Source organism: Streptopelia decaocto, assembly GCF_964273445.1.
Source record: "Streptopelia decaocto genome assembly, chromosome: 3".
NCBI classification, from domain to species: domain Eukaryota; kingdom Metazoa; phylum Chordata; class Aves; order Columbiformes; family Columbidae; genus Streptopelia; species Streptopelia decaocto.
The window spans coordinates 2,021,765-2,031,647 of NC_138656.1; positions in this window are offsets into that span (position 1 = coordinate 2,021,765).

Genomic DNA, 9,883 nt, shown 5'->3' on the forward strand with positions numbered 1-9,883 from the left:
AAAGAAGAGAAAAAAGCATCCAAGAAATTGTAGAATAAATGCTAAACACAGAGTGACAGGGCAGACATGTGGAAAGCCACAGATGTCCTCCTGGCTGGGCTCAAACCAAAAAGATGGCAAAAAGATGAAACCTCTTCAAGGCTTTGGGGTATTAAGTGGTTGTATAACTGTTTTTTGTCAGTACTGTTAGCGGGGGGAAAAGGGCTGGACATGACTTTGAGGACAAATAAAAGAAAGGAGACAGTTAAAAGAAGATTCCAAATGTAGGGGGTGAGGGGAAAGAAAGGAAAAAGTAAAAACGGTTCTTGCAGGAAAAGACTGAAAGGTCGGGCAGCAGGGGCTGGTGGGTGTACGGCTGCGGGTGGGAATGTGTGCACGCCGCTTTTACTTGTCTTGTTCGTCAAGTGACAGCTTCGCTTCTAGGTTAAGACCACAAACAGAAAAATTAAGTCTGGAAGAGTAAATTTTGGAGTGCTGGAAATTTCTTCCTCAGTAGTATTTTACCTCCAAATATGTATAACAATGCTGTTAAACAAGTAGAAGTTGTCATGCAATCTGTTACCCTAAAACCTTCACTCCTTTCCGCTGATCAATACTCTCGGGCTTTACGCAGGGGAGCGCGCCTCTCACAGTTGCGGTAAGTACCTGTGTTTTCTGTTTGTATAAGCCTCAGCTCAACTTTATCTAACAGCACCAAAAACAGGAGGAAAATGACATCCCTGGCTGTAATGTTCATCTGTTAAATCAGAGGATGTAGTGACTGTGAGTTGTAAGAACATTTTGAATATAGATCTGCTTTTAATGTGTATTTTCTCTGGGCCTTATTCTGATATGTAAATTAATTGATTCCAATGGCCAGATTCATAATAAGAATAGTGCAATTAGGCGAAGGCCTTCTGATAGCCAAAGAAGTGTTAAAACCTTCAGAGAATGACTAAATGATCCATTATGTTTTGGCAACTGCAAACTCATTTCCTACCTGCTGTTTGTTTTGTGGTTGCTATGAACCAATTATTTCAGATAATGTGGAAAACAGTCCATTTATGAGAATCCATCAAGAAATCATTATTCCACTAGAAGCACTGTACTGTTTTTTAAACAGAATGGGAGGGTATGGGCTCAAAAGTATTGGTTTTTTTGCTTTCTTTAGCCTGTTTTTTGAGGTGGAAGGGTAAGGAGGAAGGGGCTGGAGGGCTGACACCACTTTCTCCAGAATCTTTATTGACCAGTTGTCTAAGACACGGTGGAGGAGGGTGTGGTAAAGTATGGAGCATTTTGTAATATGTTATCCCCAGCCATAGGTTACGGCAGCGTGGTCAAGAGCCTGAACGTGCCGGCACCGGAGCAGAAGCCGTGCTCCTCAACAGCAGCTTGGGCTGTGAGGTATGATGTATCTATTTAGCTAGCTAGCTGTCTATAATATCTATATCTCATCTGTCTATTTATAAAATACATGCCACTGCCTTGCACAAGGTGGAGATTTGTTGTTGCTGCTGCACACTGGAAGAAAAAAGAGCCTTGGCTCTGAACAGCAGCTGTAGGAAACCCATCAAGTGTAAATTGCCGAGCAGGCAGGAAAGGCACGCTGAGCGCCAGCCCCGGCGCGGTTCGGCTGGGCGAGCTGGATTAACAGCTAAACGACAAGGTCACCAAGGAACTAATGCTGTAATATTTCTTTTGCTGTACTATACTGTAGTAAGTTTTTTAAAATTGTTGGTTTATTGTGGTGGGTATCTCATGATTCAGTATTGGTGAGCTCTCTGGCTGGTCGTGTATGGGGTGTGGGGGACAGAACATGGACATCCCCTGCTCCCTAGACAAATTCCCACTCTAATTATGGATACTTTTCATCATTGTTTATTTATTTTGCAAACAAGTTACCAGCAGAATATTTCAGATGTGTTTTCTTTCTAGAAAGCTGCAACTCGTATTGACTTTCTCCTTTCAGTCCAATTGGTTTCTTTAACTCAAAGTACCTCCTGGTGGTGTGGTGGTGGACAGTAATGTGGATCCCATGTCATTCGTTAGCAGAGCATCTCCTGTGTGTGGAGTTGACCATTAAAACTTGTAGTTATGGGATGAGGTGACAGTACATAAGAAGAAGTGATAGTTATCTTTTCCTTGTCTCTTCAACATAGCCAAAGAACAAGCAGGATTTTTTTTGCCTCAAAACAAAAGTAGACTCTGAAAAAATAGTATTACACAAGAAAGTGATATAGATTAAAGCTCCCACTCCTGTTAGCTGCTAAGTGAAGAAGGCTCAGCACATTGCTGTAAAAATCACAGAAAATCTCCTCATTATTGCTGTTTCTCATTTTCTTGCTGTCGCTCCCAGAGGCCTCTGCCAGAGGTTGGCTGCCGTTCCTTTGCATTAAGCTCTGTGTGAGTACAGAAAATGAGTATTTTTTCCCAGTTTCTCATCAAGGGGAAAAACAGGAGGAAGCAAACAACCCCCACACTTAGACCTGGGCTTTATTTTCCCCATCAGAGAGTTCCTGGTCAAACTGTGCGTCTGTCCTTTGGGTGTAAAATAAGAGTTGTGGATGGGAGAAGGGTCAAAAGCCCGTGCTGGTGCAACCGGGCACTAAACATAAAGCGGGACTTAGGCAAAACCAGTGGGATTCAGCAGGTTTGTCCTCTCTGCTCCCGGACTTGTTCCTTCATTCTGGAACGGAGCACGGTGAGGCCTGTATGTCACCAGTGCTCTGGAATATGTTCCGCACAAGATTTACAGCAGTTTCCAGCTGTGAACACAGTCCAGGTCAGTAACAACAGTTTTCCAAAGCTCTTACCAAACCAAGGCGCTGGGATTGACACCTGAGAGCAGACAGCAAGATAATTCCTTTCAGGCCAACAGAGAACAAAACCAAGGTGTTGGCACTGGGCCCTACATTACCCCTGAGTGTGTGATGGGTGCCGATTTTGGGAGAAAATCCTGCTCCAGGTTTGTTGGGGCCTCGGGGGGGTACCAGCATATCCATCTTGCAGAGCTGTACGCAGAGACTCTTTCGGTCAGAGGGGTTGCCTGAATTTGGCCTCTGCTGTCAGGATGTCATATCCCAACATCTTTTTATTTCAGAAAGAACATACCTCACAAACCAGATCTCTTCTAAAGCACTTAGGGGAAAACACACTATGGTCTCAGTTAAACATGCGCGGTTTTGTGCAGCTCTCACTGAGAAGAGCCTGACAGGCAGAGCAGCGTGTTCACCCACATTAAAGGCTATTCCTCCTGCTTGTGTCAGTGTCATGTTTTGGCGTGGGTGTAGGGGTGTGGATGTTTCTGTGTGTGTCTGCAGGTGTGTCCCCCTTTCTCCCTTTCTCTCCCTTTCCTTTTCTCTCCCTTTTGACCTTTCCCCCTCTCCCCCCCTTTCTCCTTCTCTCCCTTTCCCTTTCTCACTTTCCCTTTCTCCCTTGCCCTTTCTCCCTCTGTTGCCATTTCTCCCATTTTCCCCCTTTCTCTCCCTTTCCTTTTCTCTCCCTTTTGACTTTTCTCCCTCTCTCCCTCTTTCTCCCTCTCCTTTTCTCCCTTTACCTTTCTTTCCCTTTCTCCTGTCCTTGCCCTTCCCCCCCTTTCTCTCTCCCCCTTTCTCTCTCCCCCTTTCTCTCTCCCCCTTTCTCTCTCCCCCTTTCTCTCTCCCCCTTTCTCTCTCCCCCTTTCTCTCTCCCCCTTTCTCTCTCCCCCTTTCTCTTTCTCACCTTTTCTCCCTCTCTCCCCATTACTCCCTTTCCTTTTCTCCCTTGCCCTTTTGCCATTTCCCTCTTTCTCTCCCTTTCCTTTTCTTTCCCTCTCTCTTTTTCCCTCTCTCCCTATTTCTTTCCCTTCCCCCTTTCTCTCCCTTTTGCCCTTTTTCCCTTTCCCTCTTTCTCTCCCTTTCCCTCTTTTCTCATCCTTTGCCTCTTTTCTCATCCTTTCCCCCCTTTCCCCCCCTTGCCCTTTCTCCCCCCTTTCGCGATTTCCCTTTTTCCATTGTCCTTTTGCCCTTTCCTTTTCTCGCCCCTGCCCTTTCTCCCTTTCCCTCTCTCCCTGTTTCTTTCCCTTTCTCCCCCTTTCTCCCTTTCCTTTTCTCTTTCTCCCCCTATCGCCCTTTCTCCCCACTCTCTCTCCTCCCTTTCCTTTTCTCCCTTTCTCTCACTTCTCCCTTGCCCTTTTGCCTTTTCTCTCCCTTTCCTTTTCTCACCCTTTCTCCCCCTTCCCCCCCCTTGCCCTTTCCCTTTCTCCCCCATCCTCCTTTCTCCCACTTTGCCCCTTTCTGTCCCTTTCGCTTTTTCCCTTTCCTTTTCTCCCTTCCCCCTTTTGCCCTTTTTCCCTTTCTCACGCTTTCTCCGCCTTTCTCCCACTTTCCCCCTTTCTGTCCCTTTTGCTTTTTCCCTTTCCTTTTCTCCCTTTCTCCCTTTCTTGCCCTTTCTCCCCCTTTCTCCCCCTTTCGCCCTTGCCCATTCTCCCACTTTCCCCCTTTCTCTCCCTTTCTCTTTTGCCCTTTCCCTCTTTCTCTCCCTTTTCTCTCCCTTTCCCGTTCCTTTTCTCCCTTTACCTTTCTCGCCTTTTCTCCCTTTCTCCCCCGTTGTCCTTTCTCGCCCTTTCTCTCCCATTCCCCCTTTCGCTTTCTCCCACTTTCCCCCATTTCCCTTTCTCCCTTTTCCTTCTCTTCCTTTCCTTTTCTCTCCCTTTCTCCTGCTTACCCCCTTTCTCTCCCTTTCCTTTTCTCTCCCCTTTCCTTTTCTCCCTTTACCTTTCTCACCCTTTCTCCCTTACCTTTTATCCCTTTCTCTTTCTTTCCTTTTCTCTCCCTTTTGCCCTTTCTCCCACTTTCCCCCTTTCTCTCCCTTTCCTTTTCTCTTCCCTCTCTTTCCGTTTCCCTTCCTCCCCCTATTGTACTTTCTCCCACTTTCCCCCTTTCTCTTCCTTTCCTTTTCATTCTCTTCCTCCCACTTTCCCTGTCTCGCCCTTTCCCCCTTTCTCTCCCTTTCCTTTTCTCCCTTTCTCACCCTTTCCCTTTCTCCCGCTTTCCCCCTTTCTCTCCCTTTTCCCTTTTGCTGTTTCCCTTTCTCCCTTGCCCTTTCCCTCTTTCACTCCCTTTCCTTTTTTCTCTCTCTCCCCCTTTCCTTTTCTCCCTTTACCTTTCTCACCATTTCCCCCTTCCCTTTTCTCCCTTTCCCTTTCTCTTCCCTTTCTATTCTCTCCCTTTTGCCCTTTCTCTCTCTTTCCCTTTTGCCATTTCCCTTTTTCCATTGCCCTTTTGCCCTTTCCCTCTTTCTCGCCTTTTCCTTTTCTCCCTTTATCTTTTGCCCTTACCCTTTCTCCCCCTCTCCTCTTTTTCCCTTCCTTGCCCTTTTTCCCCTTTCTCCCTTGCCGTCTTTCTCTCCCTTGCCCCCTCTCTCCCCCTTTCCTTTTCTCCCTTTACCTTTCTTGTGCTTTCTCCCTTGCCCTTTTGCCTTTCCTTTTCTCCCCTTTTCTCCCTTTCCTTTTCTCCCTTTCCTTTTCTCCCTTTCCTTTTCTCCCTTTCCTTTTCTCCCTTTCCTTTTCTCCCTTTCCTTTTCTCCCTTTCCTTTTGTCCCCCTTTCTCCCTTTCCTTTTCTCCCCATCGTCTTTTCTCCCACTTTCCCCCTTCCCCCCTTCCTTACTCCATTTCTCTTCCTTTTGTCTCCCTTTCCCTTTCTCCCTATCTCCCCCTTTCTCCCTTGCCCTTTCTCCACCTTTCCCCCTCTGCTGCTTTCTCTCCCTTTCCTTTTCTCCCTCACTCTTTCTCTCCCTCACTCTTTCTTTTTCCCTCTCTCCCCATTTCTTTCCCTTTCTCCCATTTTCCCTTCCCCCTTTCCCCCGCTTTCTCCCACTATCTCCTTTCCCTTTCTCCCTCTTTCCCCCCTTCTCCCCCATCATCCTTTCTCCCACTTTCTCTTCCTTTCCTTTTCTCTTCCTTTCCTTTTCTCTTCCTTTCCTTTTCTCTTCCTTTCCTTTTCTCTCCTGCCCTTTCTCCCTTGCCCTTTCACCCTTTCTCCCACTTTCCCCTTCCTCTCCTTTTTGCCCTTCCCCTCTTTCTCTCCCTTTCCTTTTCTCTCCCCCTTTCCTTTTCTCCCTGTCGCCCTTTCTCCCGCTTTCCCTCTTTCTCCCCCTTTCCCTTTGCTGTTTCACTTTTTCCATTGCCCTTTCCTTTTCGCCCTTTACCTTTCTCCCTTTCTCTCTCCCTTTCGCCATTGCCCTTTCTCCCTCTCTCCCCCTTTTTTTCTCCCTTCCTTGCCCTTTTTCCCCTTTCTCCCTTGCCCTTTTGCCCTTGCCCTCTTTCTCTCCCTTTCCTTTTCTCTCCCTTACCCCCTCTCTCCCCCTTTCCTTTTCTCCCTTTCGCCTTTTCTCCCTTTTCCTTTCTCTCCCTTGCCCATTTGCCCTTTCTCCCACTTTCCCCCTCTTCCTTACTCCCTTTCTCTTCCTTTTGTCTGCCTTTCCCTTTCTCCCTATCTCCCCCTTTCTCCCTTTCACTCTTGCCCCCTTGCCCTTTCTCCCTCTCCCTCTCTCTACTTTCCCTCACTCTTTTTCCCTCTCTCCCCCCTTCTCCCATTTCCCTTCTCCCGCTTTCTCCCCCTTTCGCTTTCTCCCTTTCCCCCACTCTCCCACTTTCCCCCTTTGTCTGCCGTTCCCCTCTCTCCCCCTACCTTTTCTCCCTTTCCCTTTCTCTTTCTTTCCTTTTCTCTCCCTTTCTCCAGCTTTCCCCCTTTCTCTCTCTTTCCCTTTTGCCGTTTCCCTTTTTCCATTGCCCTTTTCCCCTGTCCCTCTTTCTCGCCCTTTCCCTTTCTCCCTTGCCCTTTCTCCCTTGCCCTTTCTCCCTTGCCCTTTCTCTCCCTCTCCCTTTTTTCTCCCTTCCTTGCCCCTTTTCCCCTTTCTCCCTTGCCCTCTTTCTCTCCCTTTCTCTTTCCCTTGCCCTCTCTCCTTTTCTCCCTTTACCTTTCTTCTGCTTTCTCCCTTTCGCCTTTTCTCCCTTTTCCTTTCTCTCCCTACCTCCCTTTCCTGCCTTCGCCCTTGCCCTTTTGCCTGGCTTTTTCTCCCACTTTCTCCCTTTCCTTTTCTCCCCGTCGCCCTTTCTCCCACTTTCCCCCTTCCTTACTCCCTTTCTCTTCCTTTCCTTTTGTCTCCCTTTCCCTTTCTCCCTATCTCCCCCTTTCACTCTTGCCCTTTCTCCACCTTTCTCCCTCTCCCTCTCTCACTTTCCCTCACTCTTTTTCCCTCTATTCTCCTTTCTCCCATTTTCCCTTCCCCCCTTTCTCCCTTGCCCTTTCTCCCACTTTCCCCCCATTTCCCTTTCTCCCTTTTCCTTTCTCTGCCTTTCCTTTTCTCTTCCCTCTCTCTCCGTTTCCCTTCCTCCCCCTATCGTCCTAGCTCCCACTTCCCCCTTTCTCTTCCTCTCCTTTTCTTTCTCTTTCTTTCCCTTTCCCCCTTTCTCTCCCTTTCCCCCTTTCTCTCCCTTTCCCCCTTTCTTTCCCTTTCCCCCTTTCTCTCCCTTTCCTTTTCCCCCTTTCCCTTTCTCCCGCTTTCCCCCTTTCTCTCCCTTTTCCCTTTTGCCGTTTCCCTTTCTTCCTTGCCCTTTTGCCCTTTCCCTCTTTCACTCCCTTTCTTTTTCTCTCTCTCTCCCCCTTACCTTTTCTCCCTTTCCCTTTCTCTTCCCTTTCTTTTCTCTCACTTTTACCCTTTCTCTCTCTTTCCCTTTTGCCATTGCCCTTTCCCTCCTTCTTGCCTTTTCCTTTTCTCCCTTTATCTTTCGCCCTTACCCTTTCTCCCCCTCTCCCCTTTTTTCTCCCTTCCTTGCCCTTTTTCCCTCTCTCTCTTGCCCTCTTTCTCTCCCTTGCCCCCTCTCTCCCCCTTTCCTTTTCTCCCTTTACCTTTCTTGTGCTTTCTCCCTTGCCCTTTTGCCTTTCCTTTTCTCCCCCTTTCTCCCTTTCCTTTTCTCCCCCTTTCTTTTTCTCCCCCTTTCTCCCTTTCCTTTTCTCCCCCTTTCTTTTTCTCCCCCTTTCTCCCTTTCCTTTTCTCCTCCTTCTCCCTTTCCTTTTCTCCCTGTCGCCCTTTCCCCCCTTCCTTACTCCATTTCTCTTCCTTTCGTCTCTTTCCCTTTCTCCCTATCTCCCCCTTTCTCCCTTGCCCTTTCTCCACCTTTCCCCCTCTGCCCCTTTCTCTCCCTTTCCTTTTCTCCCTCACCCTTTCTCTCCCTCACTCTTTTTCCCCCTCACCCTTTCTCTCCCTCACTCTTTTTCCCCTCTCTCCCCGTTTCTTTCCCTTTCTCCCATTTTCCCTTCCCCCTTTCCCCCGCTTTCTCCCACTTTCCCTCCTTCTCCCCATCATCCTTTCTCCCACTTTCTCTTCCTTTCCTTTTCTCTTCCTTTCCTTTTCTCTCCTGCCCTTTCTCTTTTGCCCTTTCACCCTTTCCCCCGCTTTCCCCCTTTCTCTCCCTTTCGCCCTTTCCCTCTTTCTCTCCCCCTTTCCTTTTCTCCCCGTCGCCCTTTCTCCTGCTTTGCCTCTTTCTCCCCCTTTCCCTTTTGCCCTTTCCCTTTTTCACCCCCTTTCCTCCCTTTCCCTTTCTCCCTTTCTCCCTCCCTTTCGCCCTTGCCCTTTCTCCCTCTCTCCCCCTTTTTTTCTCCCTTGCCCTTTTCTCTCCCTTTCCTTTTCTCTCCCTTACCCCCTCTCTCCCCCTTTCCTTTTCTCCCTTGCCCTTTCGCCTTTTCTCCCTTTTCCTTTCTCTCCCTTGCCCATTTGCCCTTTCTCCCACTTTCCCCCTTTTCCTTACTCCCTCTCTTCCTTGTCTCCCTTTCCCCCTCTCTCCCCCTGTCTCCCTTTCACTCTTGCCCCCTTGCCCTTTCTCCCTCTCTCCCTTTTTTTCTCCCTTGCCCCCTCTCCTTTTCTCCCTTTACCTTTCTTGTGCTTTCTCCCTTTCACCTTTTCTCCCTTTTCCTTTCTCTCCCTACCTCCCTTTCCTGCTCTTCGCCCTTGCCCTTTTGCCTTTCTTTTTCTCCCCCTTTCCTTTTCTCCCCGTCGCCCTTTCTCCCCCTTCCTTACTCCCTCTCTCTTCCTTTTGTCTCCCTTTCCCTTTCTTCCTATCTCCCCCTTTCACTCTTGCCCTTTCTCCCTCTCCCTTTCTCTCCCTCTCTCACTTTCCCTCACTCTTTTTCCCTCTCTCCTCCTTTCTCCCATTTTCCCTTCCCCCCCTTTCTCCCTTTCCCTTTCTCCCTTTCCCTTTCTCCGCTTTCTCCCACTTTCCCCATTTCAGTCCCTTTCTCACCCTTTCCCTTTCTCCCACTTTCCCCCCATTTCCCTTTCTCCCTTTTCCTTTCTCTTCCTTTCCTTTTCTCTCCCTTTCCCTCTTTCTCTCCCTTTCCTTTTCTCTTCCCTCAGTTTCCCTTCCTCCCCCATCGTACTTTCTCCCACTTTCCCCCTTTCTCTTCCTTTCCTTTTCTTTCTCCCGCTTTCCCTGTCTCGCCCTTTCCCCCTTTTCTTTTCTCCCTTTCCCTTTCTTTTCTCTCCCTTTTGCCCTTTCTCTCTCTTTCCCTTTTGCCATTTCCCTTTTTCCATTGCCATTTTGCCCTTTCCCTCTTTCTTGCCTTTTCCTTTTCTCCCTTTATCTTCCCCCCCTCCCCTTTTTTTCTCCCTTCCTTGCCCTCTTTCTCTCCCTTGCCCCCTCTCTCCCCCTTTCCTTTTCTCCCTTTACCTTTCTTGTGCTTTCTCCCTTGCCCTTTTGCCTTTCCTTTTCTCCCGCTTTCTCCCTTTCCTTTTCTCCTGTTTCTCTCCCTTTCTCCCTTTCCTTTTCTCCCCATCGCCCTTTCTCCCACTCTCCCCCTTTCCCCCCTTCCTTACTCTGTTTCTCTTCTGTTCATCTCTCTTTCCCTATCTCCCCCTTTCCCCCCT